The sequence below is a fragment of the Plectropomus leopardus genome, chromosome 15 (assembly GCF_008729295.1).
Source record: "Plectropomus leopardus isolate mb chromosome 15, YSFRI_Pleo_2.0, whole genome shotgun sequence".
Lineage (NCBI taxonomy): Eukaryota > Metazoa > Chordata > Actinopteri > Perciformes > Serranidae > Plectropomus > Plectropomus leopardus.
In genome coordinates this window covers 8,868,283-8,888,455 of record NC_056477.1, presented here as the reverse complement: position 1 = coordinate 8,888,455, position 20,173 = coordinate 8,868,283, and positions in this window count along the sequence as shown.

Below are 20,173 nucleotides of genomic sequence, written 5' to 3'. Positions count from 1 at the left end.
GTGAATTGAAAATGACAGAAAATAAATACGATAGATGTTGAAAAAAATGTTTGAAAAGAGTTTGAATTGTCTCTTAAAATAGTTTTTAATTAAATTCAGAGTCAGGTATGACAGGGGATTTTTTAGCAAATGTAGGATTTTGAAGGATTATACCTGACAGTGCCATTGAAACAGTATGATAATGTCACCGGTCTTTGCAGAGAGACGTCTCCATGACGTGCATTTTTTGTGTGAGATAAAGCTTTTACATAATTTATGGGGATTCAATCCACTTCTCTGATCTCTTTTGCATTCTTGCATTAAAAATAGTCATTTCGATAGCAGGATAAGGAATTAGGAGACTTTCTATGACAACATTGGAGATGCAGAACACATATTTTACTGAATAGCAGGTTGGCTAATCCCATTTTACGGCTGAACTGTTTTAAACAGAATAATAGTGATCCTTTACTTCATGGTCTCTAACTGTCACATAGAAAGAATATGTGAACTAAAAATCCTTGTCACAGCATGACTGTGCAGTTAGTGGTGGAGCATCACAGTTCCCACCTTCATAATCTTCAATTAATTGTAGATTTCGCCACTTCAAAATCAATTCAAGTCTCATTATAATTATGAATAGTGGCAAAACTCCTCCTCCTTAATTCCCTTGGCGTTGTGCTCTGTGGTTTTATTTGCTGCACCAATAATTGAATGTCAGTTGGACTATTTTGTCCTATTAGTTATTCCATATAATAGATCTGCTGCTTAACATGACATTTAAAAAGCTGTTTAATCTTCATTTAGGAGATTACAAAGGCCTTTTTATATGTAGAATAAGAGGTCTGAATAATATTTTTGTTTATCATTTAACTTTTTATCCACCCTGGCAGTGTGGAAATGCCAGTTGGTTGACCACTTTGGTCCAGAATAAAATATCTACTATTGGATGGATTGCCATGAAATTTGGTGCAATTTTTTTATGGTCTCCAGAGGATAAATCCAAATGATCTATCATAATCCCCTGACTTTTTATCCGGGGCCACCAGCTAGTCAACATTTTCATTAAATACCCCAACATGTACCTCATGGATTGGCACAAAATGTTGGTAATCTCTGGAGTTTATTAAGTAATGCCACCAAGAGGATGACGAAATGTCATGTCAATTATTCGATGATTTATTGTGCATTTTGGCACAAACATTCATGTCCCCCTCGAATTGTTGTAACTTAACTTTTTATCTAGTGTGATCATCAGGTCACATGGGCATAAAATCCAGAATATTAACTTGATCGTAAATAACGCAGTCATAGAGCCTGAATAATTTTACCAATATTATGTGATATTGACTGAGCAGCTAACAGGTACGCACATTGAATCTGTCAACAGCATTGTTTGCCACAGAGGTTCCCCCCTTTGTTTGCTGCTGTTCAAGTGCTGCTTCTTTTGTTACCTAATTATACATTGTGGAGGGAGGTAATTATTTTGTCAACTCGTTTTCTGCTTGTGGGAAACAAGATGCACATTGTTTCTTCCCTCATAATGTACAGCTGATCTCAACTGTTCGCTACTGGAAACAGCATTAAAACCAACAAATCCAAAAATGATTTATTGTTTTGATTTTCAGTTTCTGCCCAGGATTTCTGAACATCTGTCATTGATTTATTGTCATGCAGCTGACAGAGGCTGGAAAGATTTGGTTTTAGCCTTAGAGACACAACAAATGCCTTCAAAAACAATTCTTAGCAGAACAAAGAAATTCAGGCAAGACTATCATAGAATCTAAATGTCGGCTGAAATGCTTTAAAAAAAAAAAAGCTCATAAAACAAAGTGACAAACAAGAAGAATATACTGGTGTGTGTGTGTGTGTGTGTGTGTGTGTGTGTGTGTGTGTGTGTGTGCGTGTGTGCACCATGGGAAAAAAACGTTGTAACGTTATTAGAGAAATACACCTGTAAATTCTCTCCCTCTGTGAATGAGGATGCTTCACAGTCCTCATCATCCGCAGTAAAGTTGACAGGAAGCACCCCTGAAAATTCAGCTTAAAGTGCATTTTGATAGCACTCTCTTACTTAGGGTGTCATTATAAAGTCATTCATGGTATAGAAATAAGTCATTCATTTTTTAAATGGCATCAACGGTGCAATAAAAAATGTTAATAAAGTAATTAATTAAGGATCCTGAGACTTTCACATTAGCATGCCATCAGCAAACGAGTCATCTGTAATTAAAGAAGCTGATCAGTCTTTAATTATAAGCCCAGTAGGGCAGAATAAAATGTTGGCATTTAACATTTCTGCAAACGGCAGATGTATTACATTTGTATATTTAATATGTATGATATAAACATTTCTAAAGTTGCACATGTGGACTGTGCAGATGGATAAACTGTTGCTAATATCCTCACAGCAAAAACATGCTGCATCAATGCCAACAATTCTCTCTTTGGTTTGAGTTTCTCACTAAACTTGCAGATTTCTGTCACAGAAAAAAACAAATCCAACTTCATGTTTTACGCAGGTTTCTACAGGCCAATCTATATTCTTTCAGCACTTCTTGAAAGCAGCAGTGAAGTGTGTGAAGTGTGAGGACAAACTGCAGCAGTGTGGAAGGTCTGATGTGGGAACGTGATTTTTGAATGATTGGGCCTTTGGGGGTTGCTGCGACGAGGAGCTGCTGCTGGTTTCTGCTCATTGCTTTGCAAGAGATGTTTCCCTGCATGAAGTAGTTAATTAGTTTGTTAGGAGGTTGTTACAGTGAATACAGAGGCAGCCAGCTATCGACTCGGTCTCTCCTCGGCTCAGACTCCCGGTGGAGCGTCAGTCTGTTGAGCTGCTGTCTCGTCCTGAGATATTTCTCACGGCAGCATCTCCCATTCCTCTCTCTGCCCAGAGTGGGCAGAGAGGACTCAGAGGATGATCATCCCTCTGGTTTTAATTAAGCCTTTTAATTACAGAGTGGAGACACTTTTCACGGAGACTTGCACTGAAGTAACAGTTGCAGAGAGGTGAGAGAAACGGAGTGTAACCGTGTCAGGTGTTCAAGATCTGCAACGCTGAATTCCACCTAAACTAATATAAAGCTTGTAATGCAGCAAGAGGAAAAGATTTCATTCTGGGTTTTTTAAAAGGCAGAAAAATATTTCTCGGCAGTTTTAGGTGAGTCATAGTTCCTTCGAGGTTACTGAAAGGTTCAGTGGTTATTCTGGCTACTTTTCCCGTTTCAGAATGAAAATGAGCTTGATCACAAAAGTAATTAACTCGCCCCCTTCCCCGCCAACACTAGCAGTGTTATGGGCCTTTAATCATGTATGAGTCATAACTGTACATACAAGGTGCTCTAATCACAATCAGTACGTTCCAGCTAAAATGGTCTGAGTAATTCTGTCTATGCATATCAGAAATTGCAGCAATTATGCATCTTACCTTTCATGGATGGATTACTGACATTCTCAATTTTCATAAATTGCTCTGTGACTAAAAGAAATCCTGCACTTAGTTTGACTTCAGCTCAGTCTTCTTTGAAAGGTCCAGTGTGTACAATTTAGGGAGAAATATTGGCAGAAATGTTACATATGTTGTCTGTAGTGCTTAATTATCTGAAACTAAGAATTGTTGTTTTTTCGAAAGCTTATGATGAGATCTTCATATCTACATAGGAAGCAGGCCCGATCTATGGAGTCCACCACGACTCACCGCCATGTTTCATTTTAATGAGGGCGAAGGCAGCAGAGTGGAAGTGGTTTAGAACATGATGGGGTTGAGAAGCAATTACCACGCACATAAATGTGGAGGACAGACGGAAGAAAGACATGATGGAGGAGAAACTGGAAAATGCTGGTGTCTAAATACCTGTAGTGGTACAACACAGTGCCAGCAGTACTGAACAGGAGTTAGCAGGTCAGCGCCAACTCAGAATTATTGGTCCTGGTTGTTTGTGAAGTTATCTGGGAGGTTTTGTGTCATGGTGGTGCTGTCTACTCTCTCTGTGAGCAGTCCTTACGTAGCCAACCAGGAGTCTCTGGCACAGTCTCTTGTCCTCTGCTGTGAGACTTGTTTGTCTGCTGCAAGCAGACGGTGGTGGTCAGAGAGCCATCTGGGGAGCAGAGAGAAGTGTAGGACAAAACTTCTGCATTCACATATTAGGTTTTAGGTCTCCTTCTGTGTCTGCAGTTTACCTTCCAGGTGTGATATTCTGTCAAGTTCCTGTTCGTATGTTTTGGCCCGATTCCTGTTTTTTTTTTATGTGTGTGTGTGTGTGTGTGTGTGTGTGTGTGTGTGTGTGTTCTCATTGTGTTTAGTGCAACATTTACTTCATGAGTTTTCCCACCTTTTTTGATTGCCTCATGTGTTTCACCTGTGTCTTGGTTCACTCACCTGTGTGTAGTTAGTAATCAGCCCTTGTGTAATTAAAGCCCAATGTTTCCTCAGTTTAGTGCCAGATTGTCATTGTCGCTCCAGAGTGTTCGTGATCTCAAGCCTTCTCCTCGTGTTTGCTTACCTGATTTTGATTCTGCTTGGATTTCTGGACTTTGTTTCTTGTGTGATTTCCCTAAATGGATTTTTCTGCCTTTGATGAGTGCCCACACTTGTATGACCCTTGATCAGCCAAGTAAAGATTTGGATTTTCATTTTTTTAGATGTTTGAAATCCACTGCAATAAACACATATATGTGTCCTGATACTCTGAAGTGTTTAGACCACATACCAAGATTTACAACTCTCACCTCTCCCCACTTCCCCTCCTGGAAGTGAAAAAGAACAGATGAGCTGAAAGGTTGAGATGAGAAATGCATAGATATACACACACTGTGTGTTATGCATGGGGTGATGGTTTGTCAGATGTAATGGACACTAATGTTGGGGTTGAAGGACATGAAATGGTCTCAGGATTGATGCTGATGAGATGGAGCTTATGTAGAGGAGTGAAAGGAAGACATTGTTATCTTCAAAGAAAGGAGGCTGTAAAAGCTACTCTGAGTGAAGAAATGGATGAAGGAACTGGAGGAGGAGAGGGTCACAGAAAAGGCAGAAGGGAATCTGTAAGACAGAAAAGAAAAGGAGAAAAGACGAAAAAAATTGAAGTGTATGTGATGGATGCAATGGCAAAAGAGGAAATGAGATGAGCTAGAAGTTACACTAACAACAAACTTTACTGAAAAATTCATTGTCACATATAAATGCGAACTCCACTGAGTCTTTGTATTACATGTGCATTTGTTCTCTACACTACTGCACATGATGATTAAAGTGGAAACCACATTTCTGAAAAAGAACAAATAACACTGAAAGAAACTCCAGACTCAGCAACAACAAAGGCTGCAGTCAAGGAATAATGATAACAAAAAGTATGTCTTGGCTGCAAAATAAAAAGTTTGACACTAGAAAACTCTTTTCACATTCTTCTTCTCTGTGGTCACACTAAATCTGAGTCGAAGGTGTGTATGTACACAATTACTGTACCATTTTTCCGACAGCTCATATTTTCATAATCCCAACAGTCCTACCAAAAAAGGACTAAAAGGACATTTGTCTGACAAACTCGTGTCCAGGTATCCCAAAAAACAAATGTGCATTGCTCCATAGTGCCATTTCTTGATGGCATCGAGCCCTAGCTTTTTTTTTTTTTTCTCAGAATGATGTCTTTAACTTTCCACTGACAGTCTTACCAATCTCACTTCTCATGCCGCAACCTAATCAACCCAGCCAAGAAAGGCAATCAGAGAGGGAGTGCAGAGTGGGTCATGTTAGAAAGTTTGATTACATCATTCTGCTTAACAATAAGCTGTGTGCTTCTGTTTAGGGAAAGGTTTAGACTCTTCCCTACGCTCATTGGATCAATGCCTTTTTGGTTCCTGCATACTGTGTTATTGGACCATTTGGGATTGTTTCAATGGTTTTTCAGACTATTGCGGCTTCAGATTTATGAGCCCTTCGGACAGGGGTGTCCAAACTTTTTTTGAAAGTGGGCCAGATTGGATGATATGAAAATGTCTGCGGGGCAGCTTCTTCTCTCACACGTTCTCGCTCCAAAGTCGTCATGTGGTGGTTGGTCAGTGACCTTCCACATCAACCTGTGACGTTTTGGTATCCTTGCAGTATCAACCTGTGACGGTGATCACCACGGTGATGTCAACAAATGCACATGGTAGGATGACATCAGTGTGGGCCCGCAGCCCGTTACCAAGATGTCTACGAATGCATGTGGGGTGGGATGGCGCATCACGGTCTGTCATCTGTGTTCACACAACAGCACAAACTCTCACGATGGTTGGGATTAGGCACTGAAGTCATGGATAGTTGGGTTTAGGCAAAAGAGGCACATGGTAAAGTGTAGAAAGAAAAACATACAAGCACATCCACACGTGAAGGTAACTCCTGCACGAAAGTCGTTGTTTGTGAGACACATCCACCTGCCCACCCTGTACGCAAATTCGTGCTCCTTATATTACGTGGGTACAGTGTTATTACCTGACGCTTGCGTGCACGTTGCATGTGGAGGGACCCGGTGCCTTGTGGCCATGCGCCAGTGTACAAAAACAATGCCATTGGCTCTGTGTGACTGCGTTATCATGTGACGTGTGCATTGCATGTGGACATGAAAGGTGGCTGTTGGCGTCACAGTTATATGCCAAAAGCACTGACAGAGCAGTGCTATTTTACGGGTTCGGAATGAGAACGGGTTGGTGTCCTGGGGCTGCTTCGCAAAAGAAGTCACCTCGTGCTTTTGGTGTGAATTAGCAGCAGTAACTTATTACAGCACTTTTGAAGAGTGAGCAGTACACAGTGAGGTTTTAATCAGTGAGATAACATTGAAAACAGTTGCTCTGGATCACACATATCTCATTTTCTGTGAATCCCTCAGATGTGTTAAGGCAATTTGAATCCAGCATAGAAACAATGAACTCCACTGCTTGCAGGGAAAACTAAATTACAGATTATATTTAATGAACATCTTTAAGATGATAACTTTACAGTGACCGTATCTTCAAACAACATTGTTCAGCTAATTTCATCTGCAAAAATAAGTAGCCAACCAGCACCTCCAGCTCTCTTTTTTAATTTGACCTTTTTTTCATAAGCAGCCAAAATTCATTTCCAGAGCAAACCATTAGCGTCAGATGTTTCATAAAAGGACCTGAGGACAGAAATGGGGAGATAATGACAGGAAGAATGAAAGACCAGAATGTGAGAGGAAGTGAAGGTAATGTGCAGGAAGAGAGGATGGAGATGACAGGAAAGGAGGAAATCATTTCTTTATCGATACCCCCTCCAGTTGGTGAGATAGACACAGGGGTAGCCATGGAAACCAACAAGTGAATGAGCCATGGGTTGCGACATTAGGACGAAGGGTGGGAAGAGATTGAATGAGGCTCAAATTATTACCATGGGGAATATTAAACAAGTCAGAGGGAAATTATTGTGGTTTGCATCACCATCACAGGATTTATTTTCCAAATGTTCATGTTCATGTGTTCAAGTGTCTTTTGATTCTGTTATCAAATATTCCCAGCTGTGGCTCCAATTAAGTCTTTTGTTTTTTCATCTTATTTGACAGATAAATGTGTTAGTCAAAAATTGAGTTGAGTGAATTAAAGAATGTAAGGTTCCTTCAAATGGGTTTTCTAACAGATAAAAACAGCAGGAATTCGACTAAACCCTGCTGAATTAATGTTGTTGGTTCAAAAGCTGCAAACTGGTCTGACAGGATGGATTTAATCAATTTTAGAGAGAAAAGCTCATCAACAGCAGGTCTATTTTTTTCCCCGAATTTATAAGAATGGCTTATAAATGTGATTTTGAACTGATGCCACATTTCCAAAGCCTGGTGCATAAAATTAGGCATTGCTTCTGTTTGGTTAAAAATAATGGATGATTCAGACACTCTGTTGCTTTGCCTGGTTTAGACAAACTTTTGCATCACTCTTTTACAGTATTGCCCCTCCCAAATTCCCCAATTGGACTTTGGATTCTCTATAGTTGGACTTCCCTTAATCAATATTCATTGAAATACAGAGGACTATGTCTTTGGAACAGCCTCCTTCCACCACTACAATCATCATCTACGTAATCATTATTTTTAAAAAAAATATCTGAAAAGGACTCAAATTTGCAAAAACGGATCAATTTTTATTTCATTTCACTTTGTAAATACAAACTGAATCATTACTGATTAGTCTTGAAAATTTAATCAATTATGCAATGTTTTCTTTAATTTTTTTATGAATGATTATAGTTATTTAATAGGGGAATTATCGCCATATGTCATTGTTGGCTCCTAACGTCTCCTGTGCATTGTTTAAACTTTTTAGTTTTCTTTTTCTGTCTTTTGTATACGTGTGTATGTGCATGTATATGACCTCTCTGAGGTCTAACCGACGGGATATAACATCATAATGTTCAGTAACATTCTGTACATCTCATGTCAGCTAGAAAACAAAAGGAATATTTGCTCCTGCATCGTCTGTATATAATATAAAGCATGAAATATTTCCTTTATTTTTGTGTAATAACACCTTTATCAAAATGTGAAAGCTTTCTTTACGTCCTCAATTTTGACTGGCATTCTCAAAATCAAACCATATGGCCCCAAAAGACTTATTCTGAACAATAATTCCTCTCTAAAACCTCAACTTGGCAGTAAGAAACTTTTCTAGCAGGTGTCACAGCTGCCACCGAACGCTGATAATGTGCTGGCAAGCTCCCCGTTCCCACTCACTCATACAAATCTGCTTTTAGGTATGAAACAATCTTCTACCGAAAAACACTGACAGCTCTGGAGTCCTTGTTTTCAGCACTTTCACAGACATAATGATCATATAGTTATTCTTGTCTCTTTCCATATTGTTCTCAAGTCAATATTCTGTTTTGTATTAAGAGCCTGGAGACTTTATTTATTTTGTTTACTTTAAAGATCCAGTGTGTAGGATTTAGGGGGATATACTGGCAAAAAGTTATGTTTTCTTCAGTGCATAATCATCTGAAAATAAGAATTGTTGCGTTTTCGTTACTTCAGAATGAGCTGTTTATATTTACATATGGAAAATGTCTTCTCCCAAAATTTGCATTTCTTGGATAGCGAAGAAATGGCCCACCTTACTCTGCCGCACTCTGCCTCTGTTTGGCTTGCTGTGACATTCTTGTCTTAACCTCCCTCTTGCCTAAACCTAATCAGTCCAACTAATGAAGGCAAAGAGATCCACCCACTCGTATGAGGAGCAGCAGGTTATTCCTTTGCTATCCGATTATTTGCAAATTTGTTTCCATAATAGCTCATATAGGGCCATTTACGTTTATGCATTGACCATAAATGTCATTAAATCCTGCACAGTAGACCTCTAAGATAATTTCTAACATTGTTGTTGTATGTTTGCATCCATGAAGTGCTTATAAGTTTATTCATTTTGTTACTGTGACAATGTGGGCTTGTTCATTTGGATCAATTTGTTGATTTGCAGTTATATTATTATTGTTTTAATACATACAGCAACAGGGTCTGTTGGACCCTAAACAACAGAGTATTCAAAACTTACTGGTAAGTTTGAGATCTTCAATTGTATAGGGAATTCTGAGCAACTATGACATTAAACTTTAACGCACTTTACTTCACTTGAGGATATGTGCACTACAGGGTCATATAAGGGGCCAGCTGATAATGATAAAGGTTTTCTTTTTCTTTTCTTTGTTTCATTACATTCATGGCAGGGAACTGCTGCCAGTCACAGCCGTGAGTCAGCAGGTTGATCCCTTCTGTCCTCATGTTGAGGACACTGAAGCTTAAGTTGCTCCTGGTGAGTGGGCCGGCTCTATCACCATCAGTGTTAGAGTTAAAGTGTGAATGACAGGCCAGATGTGCTATTTGTTAAAAAGTACATTTACCATTGACATCACTCTAAATGAAAAGTAAAGGAGATATTTTACTTGCTTAAGGATTAATAATATATTGAAATGTAACATACAATAGAATATCATTTCTATTTAAATGAAACACTTGTAAAGACTGGATTCATACTAGAGAGGCTGAAGAACATACTTGATGTTAAATATATAGACATGAAATCTACACACTAGTTAACTGACACAGCAGGGGAGTGTAGTAAATACTAAAACTGATCATCATTATTTTAATTGGTTTTTGGTGCAGGATGTGGCACACACCTGCTGAGGACTGAGTTGACATTTACTGTAGCTGACATCTGAGAAATGTGACAGAAACTGCAATTTAAAACACAGATGGATTCACAACAACACACATGCACAGACACATGAAGCGTATTTACTGTTTTTGCACTGTACACGTTGTTTCTGTCGCTAACACACAACAAGACTACACTTATAAATTTTCTCTACAAACAGTTTCATTTATGAATTTGTTTTCAAGGAAGCTTAACTCTAAAGTTTTGTGTCTATACAGAAATAGAGTTGACTGAAAAAAACAGATACTCAAATGACCTCTGTGTGTCTAGTTTCCTCCAAGATAATTTACCCCTGAAAATGATATATAGTATGATTAGTTCACACAGGACAGCTGCAGAGAGAGCACAAGATGAATTGCCTTATTAACATAACCAAAATATCACAGTTAAAACTAAAAGTGTTTGCAGTTTTTAGCATATTTCAGGAATCAAGGGACTGCAAAAGTGCCGCACTGACTAAACCAGCCTTCTCAGATTCTTAAGGTCATAACTCAAGTCAAATTAATTTAATTCATATGGTGCAAAAACAAATTTGTGAGTAAAATTTGAGATAAACATATTTATTGAGTGCATAAAAATAGACGTAGATCTTTATCTTAAACCTGTGAAAAATGGGAGTGAAAATAGAAGTATTTTGTTTTAATGCAGCAGCCTTGTCAGAAAGCATTTTTTTATCCCTTAAATCCCACAAACCTTTAGCAGTTTTCAAACTCGTGTTGTGTTATCAAACGATGCAGAGAGATCTTTCTTTAAGCAATAGTCTGACGTTTTTGTAAATACTCAGATTCAGTTTCTCCATCCAAAGCTAGCTTCATCCAGTATTTAACTGACAGATATGAGATTTCTCGCCAATGTTTTCATTTAAGAATTTGGTTTTTTTTAAAAAAGGAAGTGTATTTCTCAAAATGTCTAACTACTGCTTAAAATTTGTGTCGAGATGTCGAAGTTTCCAGAGATAGCAAACATTTCATGCACAGATGTGGATGAAAAGATGATTTAGGGAAAGTGTACTGTATTTTTGTCGTAGGACTGAATGAGAAACTTCTGGGAAATGCTGATGAAAACTAACCTAAGGCAGCCCATCCTGGGGTGTCTGTGTGTACATTTGCATGTTTTAATAGAGTTTGAGGGCACTCTGGAGGAAAATCAAGTTTCCATGACTAAAGATGAATTTTACAGAAATTACCATTTGATATTTTGCATCAGGAAAGTTTAATGAAGAAAACTAAACTAAAACATTTATCTCTGATGGTTCATCTTCCAAATTTGGTAATCAGCCATGTGCAGATGGAAAGCCTCATTGACTTGGAAAACTGCTGGTGAATATCTTCAAGTGTTTCTCGGTAGACTCAATAATGAATTTTAAACACGGCTTCACAAAGATGAAGATGAATAATTTAATGTAGCTTTAAGGAGGTTTGACAGAGTGCCTCAGAGAGCGAGGGTCAGAACAGAGGAAGTATATATAAATGTCTGTCTGTCTCTGTGTGTGTGTGTGTGTGTGTGTGTGTGTGTGTATGCGTGTGTGTGTATGTGTGTGTGTGTATGCGTGTGTGTGTATGTGTGTGTGTGGTCTGCAGTAGACAGGTTTGTAGATACTTTGACATTTTACTGATACGTGATGAGAGATGACAGATGAAAGCTCCAGAGCACTGACTTGTCCCACTTTCCTGAACTGAACTTCAGGACGTCTCTGAAATCCTGCAGTTCTCCGGCGTAGCTGTATATCAGTGATGTCAAAAAATGAAAATGAAAAATCTCCCAACTTCAAAATGTCAACTTTTCACCAAAAAAAAACATTTTTGAAAAACACAAGCATCACTAGAAAGTTTAAACCTCAACAAAATTCTTTAGATCCAGTTGAGTTGGACCGTTGTTCACTCTTTAACTGAATAGGATGTTCATGTCATGTTGTAATATGAAACTGGAGTTTATTGCATATTTTACAGTTAACACAGCAACCCTATGACTTAAAAATATGTTTACATTTTGACAGTTTTACTGCACTGAAGAACAGTCTCCAGGTAAAAATTTGAGTTAATAAAAGCTAATAAATGTTTTTTCTCATCTTTCAAAAAATCAAGTAAAAAACATAATACCAACAATAGCCATATCTCCAGAAAAAATGCACATTTTAAAGTTTTGCATAAGTAAACTTGTATGGAAAAGCAAAATTAGATTTTTTTTTTTCAATTGTGCAGAAAATATTTTAGGCTTGCTTGAGATGGGTTTTGCCTTTGTCAAAAAAGAGATGATAGAATGGTTTCATGCTACCGCAGCAGGTGCCTTCTCAGCTGACAACATCCAGCGGCGTATCATACAGCCACGAAAGGTAGCTTGTGGTATCAGGATCTCATGCCAAAATTACTGCAAAAGTGGCCCTATTTGAGAACTTCAGAAGAACAGGCTGCAAAGAAATTTGTCACAGTGTGGCTCACTTATGCATTTTTCAACAGCTTTTGAACATCACTTGAGGTCCATGATGAGAAATTAGCTATATCAAGGTTTTGATACAGGGGCAGTGCTTGATGTCAGATCAGTCACTTGTTGGTAATTCAATCAGACATACTATTTAATTGATTTGACATACATCACCAAAAATAGATAACGCGTTTGATAATATGCAGCAGGTCGATACTTCAAAAGCATTCAAGTGTAAATTTTTCTGCAGGGCATCATTAACACCAGCAGTCCTTTGAGTGTCTCTGAATGGATAGTTTCAGATCAGATACAAAACACGTACCTGGCTGTTCGGAGTTGAAAGCAGCACTGAATTTCAGGCTAGATGGGCCCAACAAAGCATCTGTTTTTCATGGATGTGGTGACTGAGAGCATGAACCTGTCGAGAAATGTGTCCAATTAAATGAGAAACACTGTGCACACTCACAAAAGGATTTATTTCCAAACAAACAGAAGTCAGGCTATAACTTTAAAAGTTTCTGTGGCAGCCTCCAGAGAAACTCGTTTAAATTTCTAACTGCATTGTATATTCAGCTCCCTGTGCTGCAGATACAAGCTGGGTGAAAAATGTATTCCGCCTCGATACCTCTTGGACTAAAACTTATCCACATGTGGGCAAGACTGTGACCATGCACCTGCTGGCTCCACACACCTTCATATCACCTTTCCTACTTTGCTTTCTGACAAGGCTGCGGCATTAAAACATAATATATCATTTGGAGACCCGTTAATCTTTATACTCAAGGGTTCCAGCCAGTAAAGCTGCATGTAACTGGAAGTTCTTTGCTGATTATATCAATATACCATCTGTTCAGCTGTGTAGGTTGAATATCCGCATCACAATATACTTCAGATTTATTATCAGAGCAAAGTATAACAGTGTGTGTTTGTCAGAGAAAAACAGGCTTTGTTCCCACTGAGGTGGCTGAGGTATCTCCACCAAAAACACAAACTTTTCTCCTTGCTACTGCTTCGTATTTTACACCTACTTTTACAATACAGACGCTTTTTTCTTCTTTTTTTTTTGAAAAAGAAATTAACTGGAGCAGGACTGCAGGGTATGAGCAGTAAGAAAATGTTTTTCTGTTACTACTTGAAAAAACCTTCAGTGATTAATTCTTTTGTTGTGCAAGACTGTCCTTAATGTCTCTCTGTTTTAATGTATCTCAGAAGCACACATGATACAGTGTATCATTCATTTAAGCCTCCTGCTAAAAGTAATCAAAGGAGCAAATGAGAATGTGCCTCTTTACAAGCTTTACATCCATTAATGATCCTCTCATACTCCCTCTTTGTTGTAAGGCATATTCACAGCAGCTATATAGGCTGTAAAAATAACCTTGTCTAGTGCTTTCCCTATAATTAAGATCATCATTCTTGCTATAGAAGACAGTTAATGGATGGGCAGCTATGCTGTGAACTTGCAACATTTCTGGTAATTTTGTTGCAAAAGAGTCACGGTAAATCAGGACAAGATAATCCTTTATTAGTGCCACAATGTGGAAATATGCGTTCTTACAGCAGCAAGGTGTGAACATGATAAGCAAGCCAAAACAGCAATATACATTTCTTTGGTATTTGCTGTTATTTTACTTTTTCTCATTTCATTTTGCTAGTCATAATACCCCTGAGTTGATTGGAGGGTTATTCAGATCACCTGTAGCAAAGGGTGCTGGCACTGACTCCTGATGAACAATGAAGGGCAGCTTGGTGCATTTCTTCTCTGGGCCAATCAGGGTGTGAAGACGCCCTTTCTGAGAGTTTAAGAGAGGTGAGGAAACTCACACTCAAGACACTCTGATCCTTTTCAATCCAATGCACAATAGCAAACAGAAACTCTGGTCTGTAGATCCTTTGATTTTTTTTTATGCTGTCTTTTGCTGTTCTGTTTGAGGGTGATTTTGTGCAGTCTGAAACCTACGAAGAGGGGATATTAAAGAACATCTTAATACTAGGTGTCCTGCATCTAGGCACTTTTTAGTGTTTTTGTGCAGGAGTTTTGCTTGCCTAATGATCACCCAATGCCCACAAGCTGTATATAGTGATTTTCTTTATTGGTTTATATATTAGAGAGTGGTTACATACTGTAGATATGAATAACCTGTTTATGAGGTTTATCCTGGTTATGATCATATTCACAGTATGGGTTATTTATATTTCCCGTATACATCCCAGTTTCTTCCCATTATTCCTGCTAGCATATCTGGCTTCTCAGGAACAAAATATGGTGTTTTCATGCTCAGATACATAAACAGGATACTCCAAAACCCCGATTGGTCTTTGTGTATCCATGTCAATGTAAACACACTGACCGAGACCCAATATAACCCCTAGCCCTATCAACAAGCATGTTTGTTTATTATCAGAGTCATTTGTTCCAACATGTTCACATGCACAAGAAAAGAAATGTAAATATGTGGTGTTTTACTTATTTAAGTTTATTTTGAAAAAGACTGTATGCATCTAATGAGCAAGAACTGTACATTGTCTGTGAAAACAGAAGTGTATTTAAAAAAAAACAATATATTTGGTATATTACATATTTGGTGTAGACTGAAACGCCCTCCTGCGACATCGACAACAGACACAGGAAGATACCAAGCACATCATATGTGTACGTGAACGGCTCTAACCAAGCAGTGATATTTGATGAGTTGGGATGAGATTTTTTTATTCATTATTGAAAGCATCATTGAGGCATTTTATTATTGAGAAAGCATTCATTTGTTATTGAAGAGACATTTCTTTATTATTGAGGAGGCATTTGTTGTTATCATTAAAGAGGCATTTTTTTTATTGTGAAGGCTCTAGTGAGATTTATTTCTACAACTGAATATTGTTTTTCGTGTGGCTGGGAGCTGATTTTCACGCTTCTTTCCAACCAGCTTGAAATCCGACTGCCACAACTTTTATACTGCAAAAAAAAAAAAAAAATAGACAGTGAACAATGATGCCCATTTCCTCATTTATATCTGAAGCAATATCATACCTCATCCATCTGATATCACATAGAAATATAAAATACCAGTGATACTGCACCTGTAGCTTGCTATTATTGACAACAGGTCTAACATCAGGCCTGAGGACAGCAGCGTGCACGCTCTGTGGGAGGCACTGGTGAAATATGAAAGGGCAGTTGCAGAGCTGTCACGTTGTCTTGCTGAAATAAGATCCCTACCAGGTAACTGCAACAACTCTCAGTTTGTACCCAGTCTGGAACCATTGTTGCTCCTTCCCACTACTGTGTTTGTGTGATGAATACAGCAGAAACACCATGGAAACCCTCTTAAAAAAAAGGACAGTAAATTATTTTTCCATTTCCCTTTGGAAATTTGCCAGTCCTTATAAAACTCACAGAAATGAGCGGGGCAAATTGTGCCTCTCTGACACATGATTTATGAAGTCTGTAAAAACTGACATGACATTCAAGAGGAAGCATTCTGAATTATTAAATATATGAGTTCAGTTGGAACCACTTTGACCTCAAATACAATAAATTCAGAAACGATAAGTGTTATAGAGGATTGTTCAAAGGGAGCTTGAGTCCCTGTAATTTTGATAAGCATTCTGCTCCAAACACATTTGATGTATTTTTGCAGTGTTTGCATGACATCTTTCTCTATCCCCTTATTGTATATGTGGAAGATCCACATATAATAGTCTGATACATGTTAACAGAGGTTGTATTTTGCTGAATGTACTGAAGTCCAGTCAGTTTTGCATAAATACTATAGAACCTGTGGTTAATGTCCAAAACACAAGTCTCTAAGTAACACAGGACCTTACCTCATGTGCATGGGGTAACAGTGCCATATAGTATATGTGGTGGTGGTAGCCTAAATGTCCCAAAATACCTCTTATGTCTCATGAGTATGTTATGGACACGACATAAGAAAAAAAACATAAGGGGGAAGCCAAACCTGAGTATGTTTCAAAGCAAAATTATTGTATTTTACAAATGATAATGCCATGAATTCACAAAAACTACGGGAGTCTGGACGAAAAGAAGAAGGAGATAGGGGAAGTCTCTGCCAGCCAACATGGGCCATCGAACCCAGAGCTCCCCCTCTAAAATAAAAAATGAAAAACAGTGTAGGGACCAACAAACAAAACCCCAAAAACTGGAACATCAGACCTCCATACTCACAAGAAATAAAAGACAAACTAAGGATCAAAAGAAAGACACACTAAATCAGTAGAGGGGATGCTGCTTTGTGTGGAAAAGAGAACCAATTCTCCAGCCTCATTTAAATGTTGGCTGGCACCACGAATCACTGAACAGGAGCACCTGCAACAGAGCAAGAAAAAAGAGCAGAGCAAGAGAAGAAATCAAGAAGAGGGCAGCGTGTACCACAGTACCACAAGAAAATATCACAGGAACACAAACACTTTAAAAATTAATTTACTGCAAGAACATGTGGTAGACTACTGTAGTGCCACAGAATTTGTATGTTATTTCACCAAAATGACATTTTGTAAAGATGAGATTTCTGAAGGGCAGTAAACAGTTCAGAAACTGACTGCATTGCTGTATATTGCTGCTGTAATTTAATGAAGAAAATTGAGTAAATCCGACCCCAAGAGTCTTGTTAGCTCTGAGGCTGCACTTTGATCTAAATGCTAGTATGCTCACAATGACAACATGCTGATGTTCAGCAAATATAATGTTAACCGTGTTCAGCATTTTAGTTTCGTGTGTTAGCATGCAAACATTTGCTAATTAGCACTAAACATTAGTGCAGCTTTATTGCCACTTTGAATGAGTGCTTTCGGCATACAATCTGGACACCAAACACCACCTTTCATGTCTGCATGATACACCTTTGGATGGCATCACCTGAGAATGCGGTTACGGTGGGTCTATACCCCACCGGACAGCTGGGCGGCACCTGCCACAGCAGCCTGACACATGGCCAGGTGGTGTCACTTGAATGTGCGGCATGGCGGAGCTGTAGCGTCCGCATGATATGGCATAGAACAGCATCAGGTTGAACCGCTGCTGGTAAAGACATAATATACGGAACGAGAGGATGGGCAGAGGAGGTAGTGGATGTGTCCAACACACCTCAGACATTTCATTCGTTTGTTGGCATCCCGGCAGTCAAGTTTGCAAGGGTCCTAAACTGAGGTTTTGGACAAATTTTAAAATTTTGACCTTATGATGACGCTGGATAAAAAGTTAAGGGATCACCAAAGTTATTACAGTTCATCCTGAGAGGGACACATATGTCTGTATTAAATGTCATTCATCCAATATTTGTCGAGACGTTTCACTCAAGCTACAAATGTCAAACTTATAGTGGTGTTATAGGAGAAGTCAAGGGATCACCAAAGTCATTATGACACATTGTCTGGAAAACGTAAATGTCAGAAGAAAATTTTACGGCAATCCATCTTGTGGTTGTGGATATTTTTCAGTCTGGCCCAAAGTGGTGGACTGAATGACATTACAATTCCCCGAACCACTTCACGACAGTCTGATTCTTAAGTTAATGGTAAGTAACCACTCAGACAGCATAGAAAAGGAGAAGATTGTTCAAGATTATATTGAGCTGCTTCAAGTAATACTGCAAATCAGAGTGAATAAGAAAAACTGCCGTTTTAAAGCTAGGCGACAGACAGGCGGAGGACTTTAAAGCCTTCTATCATCTGCCCTTCTCATGAAAAAAGTATAAAGTCTTCACACTCGCCTGGGCAGGCTTCAAATCCATCACTGTGGGAAAGGGCTATAGTGACTACTGAATGCATTTCTGAACAGCAACCTTCGAATATGACAGATTTGGTGAGAGGCAGCTCTTGCATTTTTAACGGCCATCTAATTTTTTTTTCATAAGGTGTTTTTCTCAGTGTAATTTTAAAAGTTAATATTAAGAATAAGCTCACATCTTCATGCTGAGCTGCTGAAGGGAGGAAAGATGTAGAAAAGCTGTGATACTGTGTTAGTGTTCATTAAATCTGTATTAAGTGGACACAAGGGAAGTATTACACCCTTCCTGCTTTGACTCTTTGTCATCTAGATTGAACTCAGTTACCCTTTGATTTTATTTATCCACTTGGACTCAACCAGATAAAATCATTTGTACTGAAGTGCACACACACACTTAGGTGATTCAGACACTTGCTGTCCTTATGAGTTATTGATTTGCCCGACCTGTTATGTTCCTGTAGATGTGCGTTCAGTCCTCATGATTTCTCTGTGAGACTTCCATAGAGTACAACCACAGGCTTCAACCAGCATACCTGTCTGTCCACCCACCTTTCTTCCTTTCCCTCTCTTACCTCCAGTCCGGTCTGAAATACAAAAAGTGGCCTCAAAGTCAACACAATAAGTGTAAGTGGGCAAGAAATTTGTTAAATTACATACTGGAAACATAAAACGAAAGCCAATGCAAAGTCAATGAGGACCTTTGTCGTGTTGCACACACGAATCAAGTGTAAAGAGCGAGAAAGTCCCCGTAGGTTGGGCAGGAAGGGTCAAATCAATCTGGACTTTCAACCAGGAGACCGCTGTTTGTGTCCCATGTGAAATCAAAAGTCAAAGTAGTTACGAGATGAGACATTTAATGTAACAGCACAAAGTTATTTTAACTGAAGCCATGGTCTTTTCCTGAACGTTACAAAGTATTTTTTCATTCTCTAAATCTTTTCTTTTCTTTTCTTTTTAACACATTTTGTGCCCACCATCACATACTGTATTGTTAAGAACTGATGATCCTTTCACATATTTCTGTAAGATTGTGTGGTTATCTCATTGACCTTAACACATTTATACAACCTTAAAATAGTTGGCATGCTGTATAAACCTAAATAAAAACAGAATATAATTATTTGCAAAGCCATTTCGAAATGTATTGAGTTGCATGCAGTACAAAGACTTACCACGATACATCATGTTTTCTTTGAACAGCATCCAGTAAGCATTTGATTGTTCAAGTTTTAAAAAGTGAAAATCCTTTCTCAAAATACATAAACACCCCCCTCAAAATCTTCAAGATATAGTGTGATGAAATGAGCCAAAATCACATCTGAACACTATGCCAGATTAGTTTCTTCATACAAGAAGTGTCTTAAAGCTGGCATTGCAAACAGAGGCTTCTCTGAGAATTAAATTTCAGTTAGCATGTTCAATGCTTTTCTCCTGTGTCTCTATTCTTCATTTTAGATTATTTTTATAGATTGAAATGTTCCATTTTCTTTACCAGTGACGTTTTATTGAATTATTACCAATGTCAAACAAGCTTTTCAAATGATTGCATTTTGGTTTTATTCATGTTTTACACTGCATCCACACTTTTTTGGAATCGATGGTGTAACTACAGTCAAAGGCATTACCACCGGAAAAAGCCCAGAAGGCTGTCTGAGCTCGGCTCAATAAATCACGCAAACACAATGACCACAGGGTGAAAGATAACTCCACAGACACAGTCTTGGAGCAGAGATGGTATTATGGTCAGCAGGTTAAGGTGTGATTGAGGGGACACACAGCAGTGTGGCTCAAGGGAATGTTGGTCTGTGTGTTGATCCAACACTTTGGTCC